Source organism: Oryctolagus cuniculus, chromosome 2 (genome assembly GCF_964237555.1).
Source record: "Oryctolagus cuniculus chromosome 2, mOryCun1.1, whole genome shotgun sequence".
NCBI lineage: Eukaryota > Metazoa > Chordata > Mammalia > Lagomorpha > Leporidae > Oryctolagus > Oryctolagus cuniculus.
Genome location: NC_091433.1, coordinates 64,920,495 through 64,947,894, shown reverse-complemented (window position 1 = coordinate 64,947,894; position 27,400 = coordinate 64,920,495). Strand labels below are relative to the sequence as shown.

Sequence of the window (27,400 nt, the reverse complement as noted above, 5' to 3'; positions counted from 1 at the left end):
AGACATAGTTATAATACAACTTTCTGAGGACAGAGGTCCTGCATTGGAAGTTAGTGCATAGTGACTTTTGTTAATTTAACAATTAGCACACTTAGGTATGACGTCAGTGATCACCTGAGGCTCTTGATGTAAGCTGCCTAGGCTATGGAAGCCTTTTGAATCCACGAATTCCATCAGTATTTAGACAAAGCCATAAGCAAAGTGGAAGTTATTCTCCTCCCTTCAGAGAAAAGTACCTCCTTTCTTTCCACTGGGGTCTCAGCCACTGAGATCCTTCAGGTAGGACATTTTTTTTTTTTTTTTTACCTCAGTGTCTTTGTTTTCCATGCCTGAAATGCTCTCATGGGCTTTTCAGCTAGACCAGAATGACTTAAGGGCTGATTCTGAGGTCAGAGTGCTATTTAGAGCAATTATCATTCTGTGAGTCTGCTGTGTGGACTGCTTCCCACGTTGGAGCATTCACATAATTTTAATTCAATGTATTAGTATTACCAGACCCTTAATCCTATCCATATGATCACTTTAACACTTCAGGTGGTATTTTTTACCAACCAGCTTAAGGGGATTTGGGACCCTATGGCAAGTTTTTAAACTGTACCCTTAGAAGTAAGTCCATAGGAATGTATGCAGAACTATACAGCTTTACAAACTTCATACACAACAGTTACCCTGCTGTTTCCTCGCGGATTTTCCATCTAGTTATCTGTCCTTTGCTGAGAGTGGGGTACTGAAGTCCCCCATTACTACTGTATTTGAGTCTATGCCTTCCTTTAGATTCCTTAACATTTCTTTTAAATAAACAGATGCCCTATAATTAGGTACACATACATTTATAACAGTTATATCTTCCTGTTGAATTGATCCCTTAATCATTACATAGTGCCCTTCTTTGTCTCTTTTAATAGGTTTTGTGTTAAAGTCTATTTTGTCTTATTTTAGGATGGCTACATCAGCTCTTTTTTGGTTTCTATTAGAATGGATTATCTTTTTCCATCCTTTCACTTTGAGTCTGCATTATCTTTGTTGGTGAGATTTGTTTCTTGTAGGCAGCAAATAAATACGTTTTGTTTTTTAATCCATTCAGCCAGTCTGTGTCTTTTAACTGGAGAGTTGAAGCCATTTACAATCAAAGTGACTATTGATAAGTAATGATTTTGCCCTGCCTTTTTTTCATAAATATTCCTACTTTTACCTTGGATTTCCTTTGTGCTCTTACTGGGAGATTTAGTTCCTTTAGCATCTTTCACAGTGATGACCATGTTTCTGTGTGTAACACATACTTAAACATCTTTTGCAAGGATGGACAGATGGTGACAAATTCTTTCAATTTCTGTTCATCTTGGAATATCTTTATTTCACCTGCATTCATAAATTAGTGCTTTGCAGGGTACAGTATTCTGGGTTGACAGTTCATTTCTCTTAAGTCTTGGAATATATCTTGCCATTCTCTCCTAGCCTTCGAGGTTCCTTCGGCTGTGAGTCTAATTAGAGATCCTCTGAAAGTAACCCAGCATTTCTCTCCTTCACATTTTAGAATCTTTTCTTTATGTTCTACTGTGGAGAGTTTGATTACAATGTGTTGTGGTGAAGATCTCTTCTGGTTATGTCTATTAGGAGTTCTATGTGCTTCCCGTACTTGCATGTCCTGTTCTTTCTCCAAATTAGGGAAGCTTCCTGTTATTATTTCACTAAACAGGCCTTCTAATCCTTTCTCCCTTTCCATGCCTTCAGGAACTCCTAGAACCCATATGTTAGGTCATTTGATAGTATCCTGTAGATTACTACCAACAGTGTTTTTAAGTTTTCTAATTTCCTCTTTCTTGTTTTTTGTCTGACTGTATAGTTTCCTGCAATTTGTCTTCTAAGTCGGATATTCTTTCTTCTGCTTCACCAATTCTGTTGTTAAGACTTTCTAGTGTATTTTTATTTGTTCTATTGAATTCTTCATTTCCAAGATTTCAGTTCGCTTTCTCTTTAAGATCTCAATTTCGTGAGAGAAAATTTCTTTCACATCATGTACGGATTTCATTGGTTTGTGCATTGCTTCTGATTACTTCTATGTAATCATCAATTTTTTGAATTCCATTTCTTGCATTTTTTCAAACTCTTCATCTTCACAATCTAGTAATGAAGCGTCGTATTATTTTGGGGGCATGATGTTGTGTTCCTGATTCTTGTTTCTTGAATTGGTGTGTTTATTATTCAGCATTTGTGGGAACAAATGCCATTAGTTTCTTCTTCTTCTTCTTCTTTTTTTTTTTTTTTTTCTGTGGCAACTTTCATCTTCGGACAATGTCTGTGGATTAGTGGAGCACCTGGAGGCATGTGGTGGGTGTGGCCAGGGAGCTCTGCTCAGTACTCCAGGGTGAAGGGAGTGTTAAGGTGACAACCAGGTTGGGCATAGTAAATCTCTTAATTTTTTTTCTGATCAGAGGGGAGGTTTTTCTTCTGTTGGTGTAGACTCAGCTCATTTTCTCTTCTCAAAGGAGACCAGTGCCTGGGCGCTAGCCCCAGTGGGTATAATATTCATCTGCACTTCTACAAGGACCCACAAAGGATCTGTGCAGTCCTCCGTGTAAGCAGATTCCCCAGAAATGTCCCTCACCAGGGAACCAGGGAGCCCTGAGTGTATGGAGCCTCCCATAGTGACTGCTCAAAGTCCCTGATACATCGAGTCTTCCCACACAGCCTCAGTGTTTTCACAGTCCTGGCACACAAGCCTCCCACAGTCACAAGCACCCGACCCCCACCCTCCCACCATCAGTTCTCCCTGCCAGACTCAGGAGTCTCCGCTCAGCTGGTTGCTGGGTGCAGACATGAGCTGGCACAGGTATTAGGTATGTCCAAAATGGCACCCACTCTCTATCGACTTGTTACAGGATGCTGTTGCGTGATTGGGGAGAGAGAAACATGACCCCCCCCCCTTTTTTTCCTCCTCTAGTTTGGCAGATACACTAACCCCCACAGGGCTCCATGCCAGATTCTCTCCTGGCTTTTCCTGTAGCTTTATCACCAGTGGATTCGGCTGCTGCAATCTGGCCTCACCTCTCTCCAAAGCTGGTGCGGAGGCTCTCGACTGCTAGGATCCTGATTTGTGCGTGCCCACACCCTTCACATAGGTCCACTATGTTCCTCTAATTTGCATGGAGTTTCCTCTGCCATTTTCTCCCTAATTCTTCCCTGAAACTGTACTATCGCCACATTTTTTAAACCATCTTCTCCTGGACTAGAGCAATAAGCTCCCTCCCTACTTCACCATCTTAATCCAGTCCCCACAAAGCCTTAACATTGGATAATGTGACTTCTCCAACTTCATTCTTCATTTTCACAATTCTTTATTCTAATTTTTACCTTTTCATATAAATTTTAGAATTAGCCTATCTGTATCTATAAAAATCCCACTGATAGGCAGGCATTTGACACAGGAGCCAAAATGCTGCTAGGGATGTCCATGTTCCACATCAGAGGGCTTTGGGTTCAAGACCTGGCTCTGCTCCCAATTCCAGGTTCCTGCTGATGTGCACCCTGGAAGGCAGCAAGTGATGGCTCAAGTACATGGGTCCCTGCCATGCAACTGAGAGACTCAGATGGAGTTCCCTCTACCCAGCTTCAGCCTAGCCCAACTCTGGCTGTTGTAAGTATTTAGTGAATGAACCAGCAGACAAAAGATCTTTCTCATCTTTTTCTCTGTGTCTGTCTGCCTTTCAAATAAAATGAAAATAATTTTTAAAAAATTAAACAATACTAAGATTTTTATTTTTAATTTGGGAAAACTGATACCTTTAGTACACTTAGGATTTTTTTTTTTTTAAGATTTATTTATTTATTTGAAAGGCACAGTTACAGAGAGAGAGGGAGATACATATAGAGAGATCTTCCATTTGCTGGTACACTCCCCAAATGACTGCAAGCAATGGTCAGGGCTAGGTCAGGCTGAAGCCAGGAGCCTGGAATTCCATCCAGGTCTCCCACATAGATTCAGAGGCCCAAGAACTTGGGCCATCTTCTGCTGCTTTCCCAGGCACATTAGCAGGGAGCTGGATTGGAAGTGGAACAGCTGGGACTCAAACCAGCTATACGGGATGCCAGTGTCACAGGCAGCAGCTTAAACCACTATCCCACAATGCTGTCCCCTATGTGTAGGATTCTAATCCATGAATGTATCTCCCCATTTATTTAAGTATTCATTGATTTCTTTCATCAGCATTTTTTGAGTTTTCAGAATATGGCTTCAATACATGTTTGGTTAGGTTTCTATCTAAATATTTCCTTTCTTGAAGTTATTATAATGATATTGCTTTAATTTTGATTTCCAGTTGTCCATCCACTGCCAGCTTATAAAAATACTGAGTAGGTATATGTACACACTCCACCCTCAAAGAGGCGGAGCATAACTCCCCAAACATTGAGTGGGTCTGTATATAGTGACTCAGGAGTAACAGTACAGTACAAACTAAAGTCAAGGTCAGTGGTGCTCAGTTTTACAAAACTGCCTGTGGTAATTGTGGCAGGTGACAGGTTAGGGAACCAATGATGTATTAGCAGACCAGCTGCAAGTGTGATGTATTTGTATTCTCTATGTACCTAGAGATAGTACTCGCTAACTTCAGAAGGTATGCTGTAACTGTCAGTGATTAATAGGTGCTGCAAGATGCCTGTCTCTCTATGATTAATGAAGTCAGTTTTATCTTCTTCATGGCTTTCAGATACACAGAGATATAGTCCATAAATTGGGGTTCCCAATAGCTGCATCAGTTAACAGCCTTTACTTCAACCTCTATACCTATGACTGTAGTATAAAACTACAAGCAGCAGAATTTTCTATACATCACTCGCCAGGAACCTCCCCCAAATTATATGGCAATTCAGTAAAGGCTTTTGAAAGAAAAAATGGTTCATTTGTCACCAGAGCTTTTAAAATATACCACTTCAGCTCAGAAGCAGATGCCATCCACTGATTACACACAAGAGCTTTAACACAGGAGGAAACTCTATTTCTTGGCAATGTTTACACATTCAAATACCTTTCTTAAAGGTATTCCAAAAGCAAAACCTGTATTTCCACCACCCCTGCTTCCTCAGACTCCTCTTGATACAAGATGATAACATACTTCAGTGAGAGCCTGCAATAAGGGAGAAAAATCCCAGCTTTCACTATAAAAAGGCAAATGAAGCACAAAAGCTTTTTTCCCCCTTCTGGATGCCATGGGAGCTTGAGAACTTTTACAAAACATCAAACCAATAAGCCAACTCCTGATAAGAAGCTGAAGCTTTTCCTCTGTTCTTTCTCTTTTTACAAATTAATTCTCAACCTGTTTTTAGTCACTCCCAAGGAAAAGCTAGGACTTCAGATATGGTTTAATGCAGACCAGCCTCTGCCCCCAGGAGGCTGGGCCATCAAACCCTTACACTCCTGAGGCAATGGTCATTTACACTGTCTTTTCACTGCCCTGTGGTTCCTCATTATGCACTCTACTCTTTTCCACAAGGATTTTCATGGCGTTATTTGTAACTTTATTTAGGAGTCTCAGCATATTGAACACACTTTGTAATGGAAGATTCCAAAATGATCGGTTTCTGAAGCGTCCAATCTTCTCACCCACCAAACCCATTCCAGGTTTGAAACAGGACAACTTGTTTGGGAAAGTCAGATTTATTAAAGTATAATTAAATACCATAAAATTTACTCTTTGGGAGAGTAAAGTTCAATTAATTCTGACAAATGCACACTACTGTAAAACCACCACCTCAATCAAGACAGAGAACATTTATTTCCATGCTCTCCAAAACTTCCTTCCTTCCCCTACCATGGTCAATTGCTCCCTCTACCCCTATCAACTGCTAATCTGTTCTTTGATCCTGTAGTTTTCCTTTTCAAGAATGTTATATACAGTGAATCATCCAGTATATAACCACTTGAATTTGGTTTCTTCGCTTAGCCCAGGTACTCTGAGTATGTAGGGAAGGTTAGGAGAGGCGAGGGAGGTTGATACTGCCCCCGGGATATGGAAATGTGTTCCTATGTGTTTTTACAAGGGTCTGGGTCCTCCATGAGGCCAGGCACATAGTAAAATTTCATGAGAGGAATGGGTAACTAGAGGAAAAAACATCTACAGGGTCTGAGGGGATAATAATAAAAACTGGAGAAAAATTAATTTACCATAATACATTCAAGATTCATCCGTGTTGTTGAATGTATCAACAGCTTGCTCCTTTTTACTACTAAGTATTCAGTGATTGGTGGGCATCTGTCTTCGATTCTCTTGAGGAAAATCTAGGAGTGGGATTGCTGGACAGAACAGTAAAGGTGTATTAAACCGCTTACTTAATAATCTCCACAAACTCTTTTAGTGGGCTTTTGTAACAAACTTTACAGAACTGTGTAGGTTTTTTTTAATATATATATAAAATTGAATCTTGTTCTACCACATTCACATCTTAGCCAGGTCAGTGACCAGGATATCAACCATTCCCAAAGTTCCAATTACTGTGAGTGTAAATGTATATCACTCTACGACCTCATGTACATCACACAGTGTCATGTACATCACCTGTACAGGATGTCCTACATTAATATATTAATACTTACATCTGTCTCTCCTGAGCTCCAGATTTAGAGAGTCAGATGATAACTCCACATCTTCACCTGCCTCTGTCACCAATGCCCTAAATTCGAGGTGTAAAATTGAATTCAACTTGCTCTCTTTCTAGTGTTAACTGATTTGCCAAATGATATTACCATACACCCAAATGCTCAAGACAGAAATGCTAGGAGCCATCCCTCAACTTCACCCCTAATATCCAATCAATCAACAGATCTTCCTGCTCCTTAGCGCTACATCTCTCTTTACATACAGTCTCTCAATCTCTATCTACACAGCCACTGTCTGAATCCAAGTCCGAGTCACCTCTGCCTGAACTACTGATGGCTGATTAGTTATCTTCCTCCTGCATCACTGCCCCTCCCCCAACAATCTGTTTTCCACTTCCCATAAACTGATTATCGAAGTTAGAGTATACACTTAAAATGGAATATAATGTAGCCATACAAAGAATGAAGTGGACCTTTTTACACCTCCATGGAATGGCATCTAAAATATGTTAACTGAGAAAAGCAAGGGTAAGTAGAACAGCTGGTATAATATTTTGATATTTATGTTAAATAAAAAAAGATGAGGAAAATAGTAACTATGAATCTGCCTGTATGTACATAGAACAGCTATGGAAGAATCCAGGCCAAGGGACTGGGTGAAGGGAAAACAGATGGGAAGGACAAGACAGTGCTTTCGCCTTAACATCTTTTGAATTATGTGTTTGTTTTACCTATTCAAAAATAAATGAAAAATCAAAATTGAATAAAAATATCTTGTTCTAAGAGTAAATCACCAAGACATCAGTCTAACCCCTAAGTCTCCAATCCTACATCAAGCCTCTCTATCTCCCTTCTCCACAGCCACACCCCCCCCCCCCATTTCCCCCATCCCTGTTTCACACATGCACTGGATTTTTTCTGAACTTTCAAGGATCAGAGACTTCTCACACACTCTTCCCTCAGTCCCCTGCCAAGGCTGCACCCCTGCCCTTTTCCAGCCACAGGTTTCCCTGCTCCCAAAGTCAATGGCCACCTACTCTCATTACCCTCTGTACTTCTCCTCAGTATACTCGGATGCTTAAAACAAAACCTAGCCAGGCACCAAATGTCTGGGTCCCCCAGGCAAATTACTTATCTTTTCCAAACCCCTCTGCAAAATGCACAAAGTCACATCTGCCTCTTAGAGTTGCCCTAGAGCACTAAGGAAGGCACCAAAGAATCAAGCACATAATGAGCGCCCTGCAGAAGCCCAGGAATGAGTGCAGCACCCACACAGCTTGCATGCCTCTAAGTTGAAGTGACTGTTCTGCCGTGAAGAACAAGAGATTTGTTTAACAGAGAAACCAAGGCACAGAGATAAAAACATAAAGGAAACACATGTAGAAACAGTGAAGGATATCACAGAGAACAAGGCAACAACTGGTGAAGCTGCAGAAGCCCCTACTCTGACATCTCCAGGAGAGAGAACAGATGCTAGGAGTGTGAAAAAGGCAAGAGACAAAAACCCTGGCAGCCCTGCACTCTGCTGAATGGGAAGGAGGGAGCTCTGGGCAATACAGAATGGATGGATTGTGCAGCTGGCACAAGAGACCAAACAATGGCAGAACTGGCTCCAATGCAACAGCCATCAGTGACCTGAATTCTAACCTTTTCTAGTATAAGGCCAGGAGTACATAAATGGTTAAGTTCAACTTCATGAGAAAACGAACATGTGCATAGACTTACAAAGAACACGTACGCAGACATGCAAACATCTGACCCATTGGTCCAAAACAATCTAACCTGTATACCATCACTCATTAGAAAGGGCAGCCATACAAATTCTTGGTAGCAGCAGGAATGACAAACACAACTTGAAGACAGCCTGAAGCATACTTCAAACAGCTGAATTAGCTCGTTATTAGGAAAAAGGTGCTGTCTTCTTAGCATTGTATACACTAGTCCTATCTCTCCCACAGAAGTTTAAGCTTTCTTTCATATGACAGACTTTCAAATATTTGTAGATTATTTTTAGTAGGTGACCATATGTTTCCATTTGCAAGTCCTTGTTTATGCTCACCATCCCAGCATGCTAATTAACAGTGCACTCTTCCACATTCACAGAGTCCTGGTTTGGATAATAAACGATATGCTCACCTGGTTCTAAGAGTCACTCTCAACCCACTCCAAAATAAGTCTCTTCTTCAGGCTTAGCATTCACCTTTACACCAAGCATTCCTCCTGTAACACAATTTCCAGTCCTTCTACCGTCCCCTAAGTCCTTAGCTTGGAATGAGTTCCAGGTAACTTATCTGTATACCGAATGCAACTTTCCAGGTAGAGCATCACATGACAAAGAAGAATTTATTCTTCTAATCATATATAAGATCACCTCAGCATTTCTAGAAACGAGCTCACATTCTTTACTTATGCTGAACCCAAATTAAAACTTCTAAGACATCTCCCCTTTTACTTCCTCTAGGCAACACTGCACTTGGGTAACAGGTCACTCAGTTACTAACACACCTAACCACAAGATTAGCGAGTCCATATTCTCCCATGTTCTTCCTAAGAATGTTATAAAATATCTTGTTCAAATCTACTATGTCAATTGTATGGGATTTTTTTACTATGTTATTCTGGAAGTGATAACTAGATGCCAGCATGGAAAAAACCTGAAAACAGTTGGAGAACCAGAACAGAAGTACATTCACTCATTCATTCATAGATTCATTCTATAAATACAGCTGCTAGTGTGGGAATCTGGCCTAGTGATTAAGATTCCAGTTGAGAAGCCTGTCTGCCACACTGGACAACCTGGTTCAATGTCCAGCTTCAGCTCCCAATTCCAGCTTTCCTGTCATTATGGACCTCTGGAGGTAGCTGGTACTAACTCAAGTAATTGGGTCCCCTACTACCCATATAGGAGACCTAGACTGGGCTGCCAGCTCCAGCTCCAGGCCCAGCCAACCTAGCTGTTGGAAACATTTGGGAAGCAAACTAGCAGATGGTAGCTGTCTTTCTCTTTCTGCCTCCCAAATATGTGTATGTGCCAAGCATTGTGTTACCTTGGTGATAAAATGGGTAACAAGATGCAAGGCTCTTACCAATGCAGCATTTTGAAAAACACACCCCAGTTTCTTAAAAAACAAAACCCCCATTTTTATAAGGTTGGAAAACTGAATAGGGAATTAAAGATGAAGGTGGAGCATAAGAAAAGCAACTGATAGCAAGAGCCAAGGAAAGAGACATTCTGATGAGAAGTCAAAGACCTGAGAGCTTTGGTCCTCAGAGTTACAATGGTGTAAATGTCACTGGAAGCAAAATTAGTTTGCAATGGAAAGGTAATGAGTTTGCCCTTGAATATATTAAATAATGATAGGAAAACATTTCCATGACAATTTGAAGGTTAAATATATAAAATGATTCTTTTTTAAAAGAAAAGTAGATGAATATTTTCATAATCTTCACATTGAGAAAGTCTTTTAGGCACTATATAAAATCTAAAAAGCATAAATGAAAGGACTAGTAAATTTGATTAAATTAAAATTCAAAGCATTGAATGCACATATATGTAACACATTACACCAGGCTAACTAACCTACTAACTTACATAAGAACTTTCACAAGTGGAGAGAGAGACAGACAGAGAGAACCCAATTTAAATATCAGAAAAAGATTTTACATGGAAGCAACTAAAAGAATTCAATATAATGAAATTACATATATGAAGACAATAAAGTTCCTCAGTTATCACACTCCCATTAGAGCAGTAAAGTATGAAGACTAAAGATTCCAGAACCAGCAAAATTGGGAGATAACAAGCATTCTTAAACACTACTAGCAGGAAAGAACATGCTTTGTGATGTCAAATTGATAATATGTATTAAAAGGAGACATGCACATGGTCAGCAATTTCCCACAGAGAAATTTGTCCTATAAAAAACTGTGCACTTGGAAAGAGAGAATGGACTAGAAGACCTATTTAGTGATAAAATTACAGAAAACATCCCCAATTAGGAGAAAGAAAGGGACGTGCAAGTACAGGAAGCACATACAACTCCTAGTTAAATGACCAGAAAAGATCCTTACCATGACACTATAGTCAACTCTCAACTATAAAACATAAAGAAAAAGTTCTAAAATGTTCACCAGATTACTTTCAGAGGATCTCTAATTAGACTCACAGCAGACTTCTCATCAGAAATCCTACAGGCTAGGAGAGAATGGCGAGATATAGTCCAAATCTTAAGAGAAAAGCACTGTCAACCCAGAATACAATACCCTGTGAAGTTCTCCTTTATGAATGAAGGTGAAATATAAACCTTTCATAACAAACAGAAATGGAAAGAATCTATCACCAGGCATCCAGCTTTATAAAAGATGCTTAAGGAAGTACTACACACAGAAACACAGAAACATGGTCAGCACTACGAAAGAAGGTGAAGGCCAAAAATCTCCCAGTGAAAATACAAAGAAAATCCAAAGTAAACAATAGGAATATTTATAGAAAAATGGCAGGTCCAAGTCATTACTTATCAATAGTCACTTTGCATGTAAATGGCCTCAACCTTCCGGCTAAAAGATACAGACTGAGTAGATTAAAAACAAAACCCATCTATTTGCTGCCTATAAGAAACACATTTCAAAAAGATACACACAGACTAAAAGTCAAAGGATGAGAAAAGATAGTGCAAGCTAACAGAAACCAATAAAGAGCTGGTATAGACATCCTAATATCAGACAAAATAGACTTTAACACAAAAACTGTGAAAAGAGAGAAGTGCACTATGTAATGAACAATGTGGGGAGCAACCCGGACTAGACTAAGTTACTGGAATTAAGACTTATTCTATGCATCTGCTCTCCCACAATATGGCGCTGGGAGAGGAGAAAACAGCTTCTACACAGCTGCCTCCAATTCAACCAATAAACAGCAGGACCTGCTCCTGATTGGAGGAGAGCAGCGTACTCGGCGTGTGGGCAGCCGAGTTGGGATTGGTGGAAGAGGACTATAAAGGAGGAGAGAGACAACATGCACCGGGAACATCTAAGAGGAACATCTTAAGGGACACCTGTGCAGCCCCCGAGAGAGCCGCCGGTGGTGTGCCGCTCCCCCGCGGAAGTGGAGAAAGTGGCCAGGGGGAACCGCCCTTCCACGGAGGTGGAAGGGACGGTAGCCAACCCGGGAAGAACCAGCAGCAAACCCGGGGAGGGCCGAGCAGACAAAAGAACAGCGCAGGGTCCTGTGTCGTTCCTCCACGAAGAGGGGGAGCGACAGAATAAGGGATCAATTCAACAGGAAGATGTGACTATAATAAATGTATATGCGACCGATTACAGGGCTCCTGGCTATTTAAAAGAATGTTAAAGGATCTAGCATACTGTATCTTACATACATACAATACCACAGTAATGGAGGATGTCCATATCCCACTTTCAGCAATGGACAAATCAACCAGACAGAAAATCAACAAAGAAACAACAGAGCTAATCGACATGGCAGACCAAACATATATCCACAAAATTATTCATCCCACAGTTGCAAAAGACACAATCTTCTCCTCAGTGCCCAGAACTTTCCCTAGTATAGACCATATGCTAGGCCATAAAGCAAGTCTCAGAAGATTCAAAAAAATCCAAACCATACCATGTATCTTCTCAGGCCACAATGTAATGAAGCAGGAAATGAGCAACTCAAGAGATCTCTAGAACATATACAAACACATGGAGACTGAACAACATGCTCCTGAATGAACAATGGGTCACAGAAAAAATAAAAAGAGCAATTAAAACATTTCTGTAAATGAATGAACAAAACAACGCAACACATCAAAACTTACAGGATACAGCAAAAGCAGTGCTAAGTGGGAAGTTTACAGCAATTGGTGGCTGCATCAAAAAATTGGAAAGGCACCAAATAAATAAGCTATCAGTGCATCGCAAAACCTAGAAAAACAATAGCAAATCAAACCAAAAACTAGGAGAAAATAAAGAATTTAAATTAGATCAGAAATAAACAAAATTAAAAACAAAACATAATTCAAAAGATCAGTGAAATGAAGAACTGGTTTTTTGAAAAAATAAACAAAATTGATACACCATTGGCCCAACTAATCAAAAAAAATAATAATAAATAAAAGAAGGAGAAGACTCAAATGAATAAAATCAGAGATGAAAAAGAAAATGTGGGGCTGGCACTGTGGCTCAGTAGGCTAATCCTTCACCTGCGGCGCCGGCATCCCATATGGGCTCTGGCTTCTAGTCCCAGTTGCCCCTCTTCCAGTCCAGCTCTCTGCTGTGGCCCGGGAGGGTGGTGGAAGATGCCCCAGGTGCTTGGGCCCTTGCACCCACATGGGAGACCAGGAAGAAGCACCTGGCTCCTGGCCTCGGATTGGCGCAGCACCGGCCATAGTGCCCATTTGGGGAGTGAACCAACAACAGCAAGACCTTTCTCTCTGTCTCTCTCTCTCACTGTCTATAACTCTACCTGTCAAATGAAAAAGAAAAAGAAAAAGAAAATGTAACAACAGATACCACAGAAACAAAAAGAATAATCAGAAATTACTACAAATTGCTGTATGCCAAAAAATTAGGAAACCTAGTAGAAATGGATAGATTCCTGGACACAATCTACTAAAATTGGATCATGAAGACACAGACAAGGTAAACAGACCAATGACCAAGACATAAATTGAATCAGTAATAAAGGCCCTCCCAAAAAAGAAAAGCCCAGGTCTGGATGGCTTCACTGCTGAATTCTACCAGAAATTTAATGAAGAACTAATTACAATTCTTCCCAAGTTATTGAAAACAACAGAAAAGGAGGGGATCCTCCCAAACGTGTTCTATGAAGCCAGCTCATCTTAATTTCTAAATCTAAAAAATTAGAAAGAGAAAGAGAATAGACCAATATCACTGATGAACACAGACGCAAAAATCCTCAACAAAATTACTAATCAAATCCAACAACACATCACAAAAATCATTCACCTGGACCAAGTGAGATTTACCCCTGGTATGCAGGGATGGTTCAACATTCGCTAATCAATAAATGTGATACATCACATTAACACATTGAAGAACAAAAGCTATTTCAATAGAAGCAAAAAAAGCATTTCATAAAATACAACATCCTTTCATGATGAAAACCTTGAGCAATCTGGGCATAGAAGGAACATTCCTCAACACAATCAAGGCAATCTATGACAAATAGATTGTCCACAGCCAGCGTCTTATTGAGTGGGGAAAAATTAGAAACAGTCCCATTATGATCTGGAACCAGACAAGGATGCTCACTCACACTACTGCTATTCAATTCAGTCCTGGAAGTTTTAGCCAGAGCCATTAGGCAAGAAAAGTAAATAAAAGGGATACAAATTGGGAAGGAGGAAGTCAAACTATCCCTATTTGCAGATAACATATGTAGGCAATCCAAAAGACTCCACTAAGAGACTACTGGAACTCATAAAAGCGTTTGGTAAAGTGGAAGGATGTAAAATTAACACACAAAAATCAATAGCCTTTGAATATACACAGACAATGTCATGGCTGAGAAAGAACTTCTAAGATCAATCCCATTCACAATAGCAACAAAAAAAAAATTAAATACCTTGAAGTAAATTTAACCAAGAATGCCAAAATCTCTATGATGAAAATTATAAAACATTAAAGAAAGAAATAGAAGACACAAAAAATAGAAAAATGTCCATGTTTATGAATTGGAAAAATCAGTATCATAAAAATGTCCATATTACTGATAGCAATTTACAGGTTCAATGTGATACCAATCAAAATATCAATGATCTTCTCAGATCTTGAAAAAAATGATGCTGAAATTCATATGGAAACATAGGAGACCCCAAATAGTTAAAGTAATCTTAACAAAAACAAAGCTGGAGGCATCATGATAACCAATTTCAAGACATACTACAGTGCAGTTATAATAAAAACAGCTTGGTAATGGCAAAAAAAAAAAAAATAGACATGTAGACCAATGGAACAGAATAAAAATTCCAGAAATCAATCCTTGCATCTACAACCAACTTGTCTTTGTCAAAGGAGCTAAAATCAATCCCTGAAGCAAGGACAGTCTCTTCAACAAATGGTGCTGGGAAAACTGGATCTGCACACTCAAGCAAGACACCGACTTTACACTTTACACAAAAAATCTACTCAAAATCAATCAAAGACCTAAATCTACAAAGTGATACCATCAAATCACTAGAAAACACTAGGGAAACCCTAAAAGACATTGGCACAAGCAATGTCTTGGAAAAGACCCCAGAAGCACAGGCAATCAAAGCCAAAATTAACAAATGGGAATATATCAAGCTAAGAACCTTCTGCACTGCAAAAGAAACACTCAGCAAAGTGAAGGGGCAACTGACAAAATGGAAGAAATTATTTGCAAACTATGTAACTGATAAAGAATTAAGATCCAGAATCTATAAAGAGCTCAAGAAACTCAACAACAACCAAACAAACAATCCATTTAAGAAACAGGAGAAGGACTTGAACAGACATTTTTCAAGACAGGAAATTCAAACAGCCAATAGACACATGAAAAAAATGCTCAGGATCACTTGCCATCAGGGAAATGCAAATCAAAACCAAAATGAGATTTCACCTCACCCCCATTAGAAGGGTTCTCATATAGAAATCAACAAAAAACAAATGCTGGAGAGGATGTGAGGGAAAAGGTACTCTAATCCACCGTTGGTGGGAATGCAAACTGGTGCAGCCACTATGGATGATGACATGGAGATACCTAGGAAATCTGAATATAGATCTACAATATGACTCAGTCATCCCACTCCTAGGAATTTACCTAAAGGAAAAGAATCAGCATATGAAAGAGTGATCTGTACCCCATGTTTATTTGCAGCTCTATTACAATAGGTAAGATATGGGTAAGATATGGAATCAACCCAGATGTCCATCAACTAAAGACTGGATAATGAAATTATGGTATATTTGCACTATGGAATATTACTCCGAGGTTAAAAAAAAAAACCCTGACTTTGCAACAAAATAAATGCAACTAGAAACCATTATACTTAGTGAAATAGGCCAGTCCCAAAAAGACAAATACGGTTTGTTCTCTCTGATCTGTGGAAACTAACAGAGTACCTAAAAGGTAAAATAGGGAGTGTAACTGACATTCTGAGAAGCAATGACTTTGAACAGCCCTTGTCTTGACTGTTGAGGAACAATTTTTTTTTTTTCTTCATACTATTTGTTGAACTCTGCTTAGTGCAGGGTTAATATTACAAGTATAAAGTTCGCTGAAAACAGATCGTTACAAAAAATAAGAATGGGAATAGGAAAGGGAGGAGGAAGCAGGGTGTGAGTGCAGGTGGGAGGGAAGGTAGGGTGGGAGAATCACTATATTCCTAAATGTGTATATATGAAATACATGAAGCTGGTATACCTTAAATAAAATTTTTAAAAATACAAAAGAAAAAAAAAGCTGTACATTAAAGGAGTCAAAGAATCTGAGCAACCATCAAACAATAATAGACTATCAATCAACCACAATGATCACAAATGGATATATTGAGGCAGGAGTTGGCACAGGAGTTAAGACACCACTTGGGGTATCTGTGTTCCATATCAGAGTGCTTGTGTCCCAGTCCCAGCTCCACTCCCAATCCAGCTTCCTGCTAATGTGTACCCTGAGAGGCAGCAGGTGAAGGCTCAAGTAGTTGAGGTCCTGCTATCCAAGGTCCTGGCTATGGCCTGGCCCAGCCCTGGCTGTTGCAAGCATGTGAGGAGTGAACCATCAGATGGAAAATCTCTTTCTGCCCCCATTCTTTCTCTTTCTCTTTTTCTCCCTCTTTCTCCCTGATTTTCAAATAAATAATTCTTTAAAGTCATTTAAATAAATACATTGAAAGAGGTGATAGTAGAGGGCTCTTCCTTACACTAGATTGGTAAAGACAGAAAATCAACATTTTGCAATCTATATAAGCAAAGACAGGAGCAGGCAACATTTATCAAGGATGCTAAATCTTAGGGAAAGCTTGATGAGGGGTAGAATTTATGTGCTCTCAAAGTGTCTTTCCCATAGATTTCTCATCACCTGCAAGGTTAAAAATATTAGATAAGGGCTGGTGTTGTGGCGTAGAAGGTGCCAATTTGTATTCCAGCTGCTCCACTTCTGACCCAGCTCCCATCTAATGTGCTGAGCCAGGCCAGAGCCAAGAGCCAGGGGCTTCATGAGCTTCATCCAGGTCTCCCACATGGGTGGCAGGGGGCCAAACACTTGGGCCAAGTGATGCTGCTTTCCCAGGCCATTAGCAGAGAGCTGGTTTGGAAGCATGGCAGCTGAGACATGAACAGGCACAGCCATCTGGGAAAGAACCAGTAGATAGAAGGTTTCTGTCTCTCTCACTCTCCCTGTCTTTCCCTCTCTCTCCGTTACTCTACCTTTCAAATATATATATATATACACACACACACACACACACACACACACACATCTTAAAAAAGAAGTTTTCTCTAGATCTCATCATCTTCCTATTTATTATTCAAGCCCAGTTAAATTCTCTTATTAAAGCTTCTTATGGACACTAAAGCCCAGAGAGAACTCTTCTCAGATGTATGTATAACAGATGTTTACTAAATAGATGCACCTTTATCTCTTACTGTTCTTGCCTTCTTTATTGGACCGTGAGCCAAAGAACTAGAGTAACATTTGGGAGAGGTGGAGTGGGATAGTTCTGAGTGCCTACCATGTTGCTTAAAAAGATATCTTAAAAAGTTATACTTTAAAGGGAGAAACAGTGTCAGCTCCCGTCTACTGGCTCACTTCCCAAATGCTGGCAATGGCCCAGGGCCAGGGCCAGCAGCTAGGAACTCAATCTGCCATGTGGATGGCAGAAGCCTAATCACCTGAGCCATCACCACTGTCTGCCAGAAAGTTGGATTCGGGAGCCAGATCTTGGTATTCAACCCAGGTACTCTGATACAGGATGCAGGCAACTTAACCAGTGTCTCATCTACCAGTCCAAACACACATCTCCAACTATGGTGTCTTGGTTCTCAAATTATTTTTGCAGAATGAGTGAATTCTGCTCTTTTACTTCAGAATTTCCTATGCCAAACACATTTAAAGCAAAGTTTGACTCTTGTCTTAAGTTACGGCTTTACCTACTGAGCCACAATGCCGGCCCCAAAACTTTGGTTTTTCCCTTATACTTCTTTTGAGTATAGTAAAACTTAAGGATATTAATTTTACTTTTCAATATGGGTGGCCTGTCATAACATTAAATCATCCATTTTTGCCTCAATGATTTTGTAAATTTTCTAATATAAAAGAGTACTTTAAAAAGTTGATGGAGAGGCTGGCATTGAGGTATGAGTGGGTTAAGCCAGTACTTACAATGCTGGTATCCCATACTGGAGCACTGGTTTGTCTCCTGGCTATTCCATTTCTGATCCAGCCCCCTGCTAATGTGCCTGGGAAAGCAGTGGAAGATGCCCCAAAGTGCTCAGGCTCCTGTCTTTGGCCTGGACCAACCCTGACGGATGCAGCTACTTGGTAAGTGAACCAGCAGATCTGGTTCTCTGTGTCCATCCCTATCTTTCTTTCTGTCACCTTGACTTTTAAATTAATTAATTATATGAAGTTAATGGAATTGAAAGATAAGTTTATTTTGGTATAAAAATTGAAATTAACAGTTTTTTTTTCATAAAATGCACTTCTACAAGCTTTTTAAAGAATCCTTGTATGTACAGATTTCAATTTTTTTTGCACTAAAATAAGCTTATCTTTTAATTCTTTTTTTTTTTTAATTTCTTTTGACAGGCAGAGTGGACAGTGAGAGAGAGAGACAGAGAGAAAGGTCTTCCTTTGCCGTTGGTTCACCCTCCAATGGCCGCCGTGGCCAGCGCGCTGCGGGCGCACCGCGTTGATTCGATGGCAGGAGCCAGGTACTTATCCTGGTCTCCCATGGGGTGCAGGGCCCAAGGACTTGGGCCATCCTCCACTGCACTCCCTGGCCACAGCAGAGAGCTGGCCTGGAAGAGGGGCAACCAGGACAGAATCCGGCGCCCCGACCAGGACTAGAACCCGGTGTGCCGGCGCCACAAGGCGGAGGAGTAGCCTAGTGAGCTGCGGCGCCGGCATTATCTTTTAATTCTATTCCCCACAAACTTTGTGGGAAAACCCTTACATAATAATCATTTACAAATCAGCAAAAATAGCAGCTTTCTAATAACAAAAATAAAGAGCAAAGAACATGAAATATCAATCACAGAAAAGGAAAAATAAATGAAATATTGTCAACCTTACTCATAATTAGGTGAAAAGTGCTCTTTTACTGTATTTCAATTTCTAATTCTCTTTGAAGTAACAAGTATGAGACATAATGCTTGACAAAGGTGTGGCATTCATTCATAGGCTACTAGGATTATAAACAGGTACAATTTCCATGGAGAACAACTTGAAGCAACCTATCAAATGATAAATACATACATTCCATTTGACCAGCCTTTTCCCTGCTAAGAATTCATCTGCATTAAAAAACTTTTATATATTAGTGTTGGTGAGATATTATTTCTAACAGAAATAAAAACTGGAAGACTGTGAATGTCCATAAACGACAGTTCAGAAAGGTTCAATATCTCCACAAAATAGTAAGAGGCACATCAATAGGCAGCTGAATGAAGCATCTCTAAGACATAGTGAGAGGGGAGAAAAGATATAAAATATTACGATTGTGTCTAAAAATAAAAAGCTAAGACTTAGGCAGAAGCACGCACAAACACATATAGGGGTGGGTTTGGATCTGCATAGACTATTGTTTTTCACTGAGTATCCTTTGCTTAGCCTGAATTTTGTAAACACATAAAGTGTATTACCTATTTTAAAATAATAGAAAACAAGAAGAAAGAAAAAAATTTGTGTGTTTTGCTAAAATAAGGGTCATCTTCCACTTCTCAGCAGGATGGTAAAAGGGGAATTACATTTGTCTCCTAAGGCTGAGGACCACAGTCACAGCAGAGCTGCAGAATCCACAACACAGCAAAGCCAGAGCAAGTAGCAGCATTTTTCATATGAATAAGTGAACAAATCAAATCCGGAGGCCAATACCAAACAACGCAAGTTTATCTACCTCCAGGTCTTACAGCAACAAACAGTGCACGTAAGCGAGGAGAAGAGGCCTGGCTCACAGCAAATATTCGGTAATGACTGTACAATCACCTAGGTCACACTCAGTGTGCACCAACCCCTAGATACCCCACAGGTCAAAGTGCTGAACACACATCCAAATATGTACAAATATGTCCGGGGGACTGAGGGATTCTTGTCCAATGGGTCCAAAGTTTTAGTTTTCTAAGATGAAAATTTCTTGAGCTCTATCACAATTATGTGATACTGGTACAGTTGATGGAGCATGCACTGTAGCAAAGCAGGTTAAGCATCTGCTTGGGAGACCCACAATCCCACCCTGGAATGCCTGGGATTGAGTCTTCCAGTTTTCCACTAATGTGCACCCTAGGCAGCAGAAAATGGTCATTGCCACCCACATGGGAGACCTGAATGGAGTTCCTGGCTGCTAGGTTCAGCCTGGCTCAGCCCTAGTTGACACAGGCATTTGGGGAGTAAACCAGCAGACCGAAAATCCATTTCTTTCTCTCTTTCTCTGTCTCTCACTCTGCTCTTCAAATAATATTCTTTAGTATTTTAAATGGTTATGATGGTAAATATTTTACCACAATGAAAAAGAATGCTGCAATAATTAAATGAGATAATTACCATACTTTCAGTACAAAAAAGCCCTCAATAAATAATTGGGATATTATTATGATCGTGAACTCTGAGAGCAGGATGGACAGTGACTTAGAAAGATGCTAAAAACTGGTAAAGCCACTATGGAGGACAGTTTGGAGAAACGAAAGAAAGACAGAAAGACAGAGAAAGAAAGACAGAGAAAGAAAGACAGAAAGAAAGACAGAAAGACAGAAAGAAAGACAGAAAGAAAGACAGAAAGAAAGACAGAAAGAAAGACAGAAAGAAAGACAGAAAGACAGAAAGACAGAAAGACAGAAAGACAGAAAGAAAGAAAGAAAGAAAGAAAGGAAGGAAGGAAGGAAGGAAGAGAGAGAGAGAGAGAGAGAGAGAAGGAAGGAAAGGAAAGGAAAGGAAAGGAAAGGAAAGGAAAGGAAAGGAAAGGAAAGGAAAGGAAAGGAAAGGAAAGGAAAGGAAAGGAAAGGAAAGGAAAGGAAAGGAAAGGAAAGGAAAGGAAAGGAAAGGAAAGGAAAGGAAAGGAAAGGAAAGGAAAGGAAAGGAAAGGAAAGGAAAGGAAAGGAAAGGAAAGGAAAGGAAGGAAAGAAAGGAAGGAAAGAAAGAAAGGAAAGAAAGAAAGAAAGAAAGAAAGAAAGAAAGAAAAAGAGGAGAGGAGAGGAAGGGAGGAAGAGGAAGAGGAAGAAGAAGAAGAAGAAGAAGAAGAAGAGGAGGAGGGAGGAGGGGGGGAGGGGAGGGGAGGGAGGAATCCAGTCATCTGCAACAAAATGGAGGAATCTGGAAAACATCATGCTGAGTGAATTAAGCCAGTTCCAAAGGGACAAATATCATATGTTCTCCCTGATCTGTGACAACTAACTGAGCACCAAAAAGGAATCCTGTAGAAGTGAAACTGACACTATGAGAAACAATGACTTGATCAGCCCTTATCTTCACTGTTGAGGAACAGCTTACTATTTTATTCTTTTTAGTATTTTCTTTTTCTACTTAATACCACTGGTTGAACTCTTTAATTAACACAGAATTATTTTTAGGTGTTTAAATCCAATTGAAAATTGATCCCTGTTAAAAATAAGAGTGGGAATAAGAGAGGTAGATGTACAATTCAGCACATACTCCTTCAGACTTACCTCTAAGGGTAAAGCTAAAAACTTGCCATGGGACTCCAAATCTCATTAAATTGGCAGGTACCAATGCCATCTTACTAGTAAAAGTGGTCAACCAGTTTAAGTTCATAACTGATCATAAAGATAGGATTAAGTGTCAAAGGGATTACATAAATAAGACTAGTGTCTGCTAATAATAACTGAAAGAATTAAAAAGGAGAAAATAATCCAACATGAGAAGCAGGATACATACACAGCAGACTCATAGAATGGCAGATGTCCTAAATAGAACTCTGGCCTCAGAATAAGCCCTTAATGCATTCAGATCTGGCTAAAAAGCCCATGAGAGTATTTCAGGCATGGAAAGCCAAAACACTCTGGCAAAAAATGACCTAAATGAAAGATCTCTATGAGTGAGATCCCAGTGGAAAGAAGGGGCCATCAAAGAAGGAGGTACTTTTCTCTAAAGGGAGGAGAGAACTTCATTTTGATTATAGCCTTGTCTAAATAAGGTCAGAGTTTGTGAACTCAAGAGGCTTCCATAGCCTTGGCAGCTCATGACAAGAGCCTCGGGTGGTCACTGACGTCATAAATAAGAGTGTCAATTGTTAAACCAACAACAGGAGTCACTGTGTACTTGCTTCCCATGTAGGACCTCTGTCCTTAATGTGTTATACTATAGAATTAACTGTAAAACTAGTCTTCAAACAGTACTTTATACTTTGTGTTTCTGTGTGGGTAAAAACTGTTGAAATCTCTATTTAGTACAGAGTTGATCTTCTGTATATAATTAAAAATGAATCTTAATGAAGAATGGGATGGGAGAGGGAGTAGGAGATGGGATGGTTTGTGGGTGGGAGAGTGGTTATGGGGGGAAGAATTGCTATAATCCCAAAGTTGTACTTTCGAAATTTATATTTATTAAATAAAAGTTTTCTATAAAAAAAAAGAAAAGAAAAGCAATGATGATGGGTCAGGTGGCTGGGTCCCTACCCACATGGGGTACTGACCTAGATGGAGTTCTAGGTTTCTGTTCCTGCTTGGTCCAGCAGCCCCAGCCATTGTGAGCAACTGGGGAGCAAAACAACAAAACTCTGTCTCCCTGACACTCATATAAATAAATAAATAAATAAATAAATAAATAAAATTTAAAAGTACATTTAAAAAATTATACTCCAGCTAATCTGGGTAAAGTGGAATCCTTGTACTAACTAGGCTGAGATGGCCAGAAAATTCCACTGTATGCTATCAGATGGAAGAAATGAAATTTTAATTTCTAGTATTACAAAAACAATGAAATTTATAAAATGGCATAGCAGGTTAAGCCTGAATTCTTTATATTGCAATGCCAGCATCCCATATGGAAGCTAGTTGGAGACCTGACTGCTCTACTTCCAATCCAGCTCCCTGCTAATGCACCTCAGAAAGCAGCAGAGGATGGCCCAAGTGCTTGGGCCCCTGTACCCATGTGGGAGACCTAGAAGTTGTTCCTGGCTCCTGGCTTCAGCCTGGCCCAGCTCCAGCCTTTGTGACCATTTGTTGGGTGAACCAGCAGATGTAAGTTGTCTCTCTCTCTCCCCCCCCCCCCCCCCGCCACCTCCTTTCACTGTGACTCTGCTTTCAAAATAAATTTAAAAAGATCAAGAACTGAAAATCATGGAAAGAAACTGAACTTGGTGAATAAGGGGCACAGCTCCCATGATTCATAGAATTGTTCCTTAATGTGCTAATGACTACCCATCTTAAACACTGCATGTTTATTCTAGGTTCCCACCCATATCCTAGAATATCTTTTAGAATTAACACGCTAGGAGTCTTTGTGCTTTAAAAACCCATACCGTAATGAGAAATGTAAAAATCCAATTTATATTTTCAAAATTAAAAATAAGATTTTTGTTTAAAAGCAAAAAAAATCCCTGTTTTCCAACATACATGGGCAAAGTGCACAGTAACAAAGAGCTGCAAACAAGAGGAGGAGCCTAATGTTCCTTGCAAAAGGTAGAGAACTCAGCAGGCTCTTCCCAAACCTCAAAGAAGAAAATCATGTCTGCTTCTTGATACTGTGTAAAAAGGGCTCCCTCTCAGCAGTATGCTGGGGAAAAGGCGAGAACGCAGCGGGAGGACAAAGGGCGTCTCTCCGCTCAGTCTGTATTCTCAGAGGGAGAAGTAACTCCTTTATCACTGTAAATCCCTAAACTGGGCCCTTCCCAGACCCTGCGCCTTTAACTGGGGAGATGGCGTCCTTCCTCTGGCCAAATTCCTAGCACCCTTCTGGAGAGGGAATCCATGGAAATGTATCAAGCTGCGCTCAGCAGCAGGGTTGGGGCAATGCTGTGTGCTTCACTACCACCGCTAATTTAGGTAAACACTGCACAAAGAAGTATCATCAACAATAACACAACAGAATCAAATAGCACGTCTAAGTAATCACCAGGAGTTGCTAAAATTTAGACTGCATGGGGCAGAGAGCAACGAGCAAATACCGTCAGTATAAAAGAGGTCTTTCAGAATGAGATAAAGTGTTTCTACGTGCAGAGGAAAAGAGACCATATTTTAAGAAGGTTAGGGAATTTCTGATATGTCATGGCCTTTCCATGCAAACCACCGCACACAGCTTCTTTTCAGCCACAACAGGAAACCCAGCCAGAGGACTGGCTAAAAGGACTCAACGCTTGGCTACTCTGCTGTAGCCTCATGGTCTTGGCTCATTTGAATAGTATTTTAGGAATGTTTTGTCAACGTGTACAATGATTATTCACTTCTACTATGTCCTTGCCTTCACCATGATGGTTATGATCATAGTTACAATTTATTTTACAGGTAAAACATTTACAACACTCAATGATGAGTTCAACATGTTAAAACGCATGTATTTATTTATCCACATTTCTTTAAAAACACAAGACTAACTTTAACAGCTGTCGCACATAGCAACACAAGAACAAAAGATTTTTCACATGCATAATCTAGCCATTTAATGAAAATTCACAAACCTGAATCTCAAAACAAGTCCAAAATAGAAATGAGGAGTACCAGATGCCCAACAGAATCAGATATATGGTATATTGTTCAGCTGCCACAAAGAAAGAAAACAACACAGTGCAGCAAACTGGGACAGGGAGACAGAACAGAAACTAACAGACTTCTCTTGGACCACTGCAGGGACAACTACAACTCTCAGCTAAGTTTTCTGGCCTAAGCAAATCCAACAAAAATGCCCCACACTCCCTCAGAATTTCTATCCCTTCCTCTTCATAAAGGTTCTTTACCCTGAATCCCAATCCCAACAGTTCAAACCAAACCACAATGTGGTAATCTGATCAAAGAGACTGCTTTTCCCTAAGGCTTAGGCTCAACTACCAGAGTCAAGGTGAAAAGAAATCCCAGACAGAGTCCACAGATTACACAAGACTGCATCAGGCAACAGACAGTTCTGGATCATGGAGAAGAATTGGGTAGACCCGGGACTCTGCTTCACCACCTTCAGAAGTCCCTGTCCTCCACCATCACTTCACCTGTCCTCAAACGGGGGAGGCATCAGGCAGGGTCCAGGTGATGTGTGGTCTGAGTGGCACATGGATAAAGAGGACTTATAATATCTCAGTCCCTGAAAGAATTGAAAACACTGGAATAAGTCAGAAGTGATACAATGAAGTTGGGTTTTATTTAAGCAACTAACAAGCATTAGACATTGCAATGCAGGTCCTGTGAGAAGGAATAACTACTACTGCTGTGTGGTTCAACTGAAGGGAGCTTACCAACTCGATTAGGACAATAAACTCTGAAAAAGCAAAAATTCAAATTGAGGAGCTGAAGTATGGTACACATACAGTTTTACTACAGATGCTAAAAAACAAACACTATAAGCACTGAAGTAGCAGAGGAGCTTCAGATAAAGAAACTTCAGCTCTGTGGGGCAGCTATGACTTCCACACCCCAGAAAGGAAGCCACGGGCTCTTCAGAGTAGCAGTTAGAGGTTGTGCGTAATCGAATGCTCGGCTGTGAAGTCACACAAGCGCGGGCGAGTTCCACCACCACTTAATGGCTTTGTGCCCTGAGACTTGTCTCCTAAGCTCAGTTGCCTAAATGGTGTGTACCAAAGGCTTCATTCATCCAATGAACGGTTATTAAGAGCTTGCATTGAGTTGAACACTGGAACCTAACAGTGAGTAAGACACAGGACCTGGCCTCATGGAGCTGCAGATAAGGTACACGATGGGCTCACTCAGGAAAGGGCCCTACTCATCACCATCACCTTCAGCACATGGTGGACAGTATAAGATAGGAAGACAAATAAGCCATCCGGCTAGAAAAAGGTTTGTCTCAAAGCCAAGAACTGGGGCTCTCCTTTCCCCAGTCAAGGAGTCTCATCCTATACCACAGCTTCAAATACTATCTGTGTTCACCCAAATCTGTTATCTCCAGTCTGAGCGGTTCCCCAATCTCCAGACTCCATATCCAGGTGTCTACTAAAATGGTATCTCCAACAGTACGTTTTAGCAGGCATCTCAGGCACACAAAACTGAAAGACAACTCTAGATGACCAATCCAGCTGGATACCAGCCCACTGAATGTACTGAATGGATCTTTTCCTAGCACTAAACCACTGACTCTTTCCCTCATGTTCCACATAGAAAAATAATAACCATGTTCTTTCACTTTTACCTAAAAAAAATATACCAACTCCACCCACTGTTCTTCACTGCCAAAGAGTCCAAGCTCTGATGGCTTCTCATCTACATGATCTCACTGCAACAGTGTCTGTGAGGCCTTTTCCATGGAGCAGCAATCCTTTTAGAAAAAAGAGTAAGATCATACTACACACACACAGACCCCACCCACCCCACTTACACTCAACTTAAAACTCCCCCAGGGCTCCAAGCAGCCCTGAAACTGACCGTCTCTGAGCCATGTGTGATCAGACCCTTCCACCTGTCTTCACCTCCTAGGACCTGCTTCCCTGGCAGTCTCTGCATCACTCACACAGCTGTCCTCCGGCGTCTAGAACACATCAGCTTCTCCTGCACTCTAGGACAAGCACAGCCCAACCCAACTTTCTGCACTGACCAAAATGTCTCCGCCTGCACACCTGGCTCCTGAGCACTTACACTGTGGTTAAGACAAAGAAACTAAATTCTTAACTTTGATTAGTTTAAACAGTCACAAACTCCCAGAAGCCCTGCGACTGGGAAGCACAGGATGAGCACTTCTGCCACATCACTGCTTCCCCCAGTCTTCCCCGGCACTTTGGGTGGATGGCTCTTTCCCAACTTCACATCTCAAATGTCAGCCCCTTAGAAAGGCCTTTCCTGGGGCCGGCTCTGTGGCGCAGCAGATCAAGCCACCACCATCTGCAGTGCCAGCATCCCAAACAGGAGCCGGATAGAGTCCCGGCTGCTCCACTTCCCATCCAGCTCCCTGCTAATGTGCCTCAGAAAGCAGCAGAGGATGGCCCAAGTGCTTGGGCCCCTGCACCCACATGGGAGACCTGGAAGAAGCTTCTGGCTCCTGGCTTTGGCCTGGCCCAGCCCCAGCCATTACAGCCATTTAAGGAGTGAACCAGCAAATGGAATACATATCTCTTCCTCTCCCTCTCCCTCTCTCCTCTCTTTTATGTTATTTCTGCCTTTCAAGAAAATAAATAAATCTTTTTTTTTTAAAGGCCTTTCCTGATCAGCAGACCCAAAGTAACTTCCACTGACATCATTATCACTTCACTGTTTATTCACTGTTTATTTTCACCAAAGCAACTTCCCCACTACCTTTATAGGGACCTTGCTTATTTTGTTCAATGCTGTGTCCCCAAGATATCTGTGCTCGCCTTTGGGTTTTAGAAAACATTTGATAACTGAGTGACTGAGGGACTGAGAGACTAGGAGGTCAGGTCAGTACACATAGGCTGGAGGCAAATTATGAAGGTTCTTAGAAGAAAGGAACGGTCCTTCAAATGCTTACATTTCATTGATAAA

General features: G+C 40.6%; 1 protein-coding gene and 1 long non-coding RNA gene across 3 annotated transcripts in view; both read right to left on the bottom strand.

The window, feature by feature from the left end:
* Positions 1-27,400, bottom strand: part of WWC2 (WW and C2 domain containing 2) — a 262,307-nt gene that overhangs the window by 211,219 nt on the left and 23,688 nt on the right. The window lies entirely within an intron of this gene.
* Positions 1-27,400, bottom strand: part of LOC127487360 (uncharacterized) — a 96,600-nt gene that overhangs the window by 46,641 nt on the left and 22,559 nt on the right. Inside the window, exon 1 of the long non-coding RNA XR_007914156.2 lies at positions 1-27,400. This exon is cut by the window's left edge and continues 13,924 nt beyond it; it is cut by the window's right edge and continues 22,559 nt beyond it. This is a non-coding gene — a long non-coding RNA (uncharacterized lncRNA).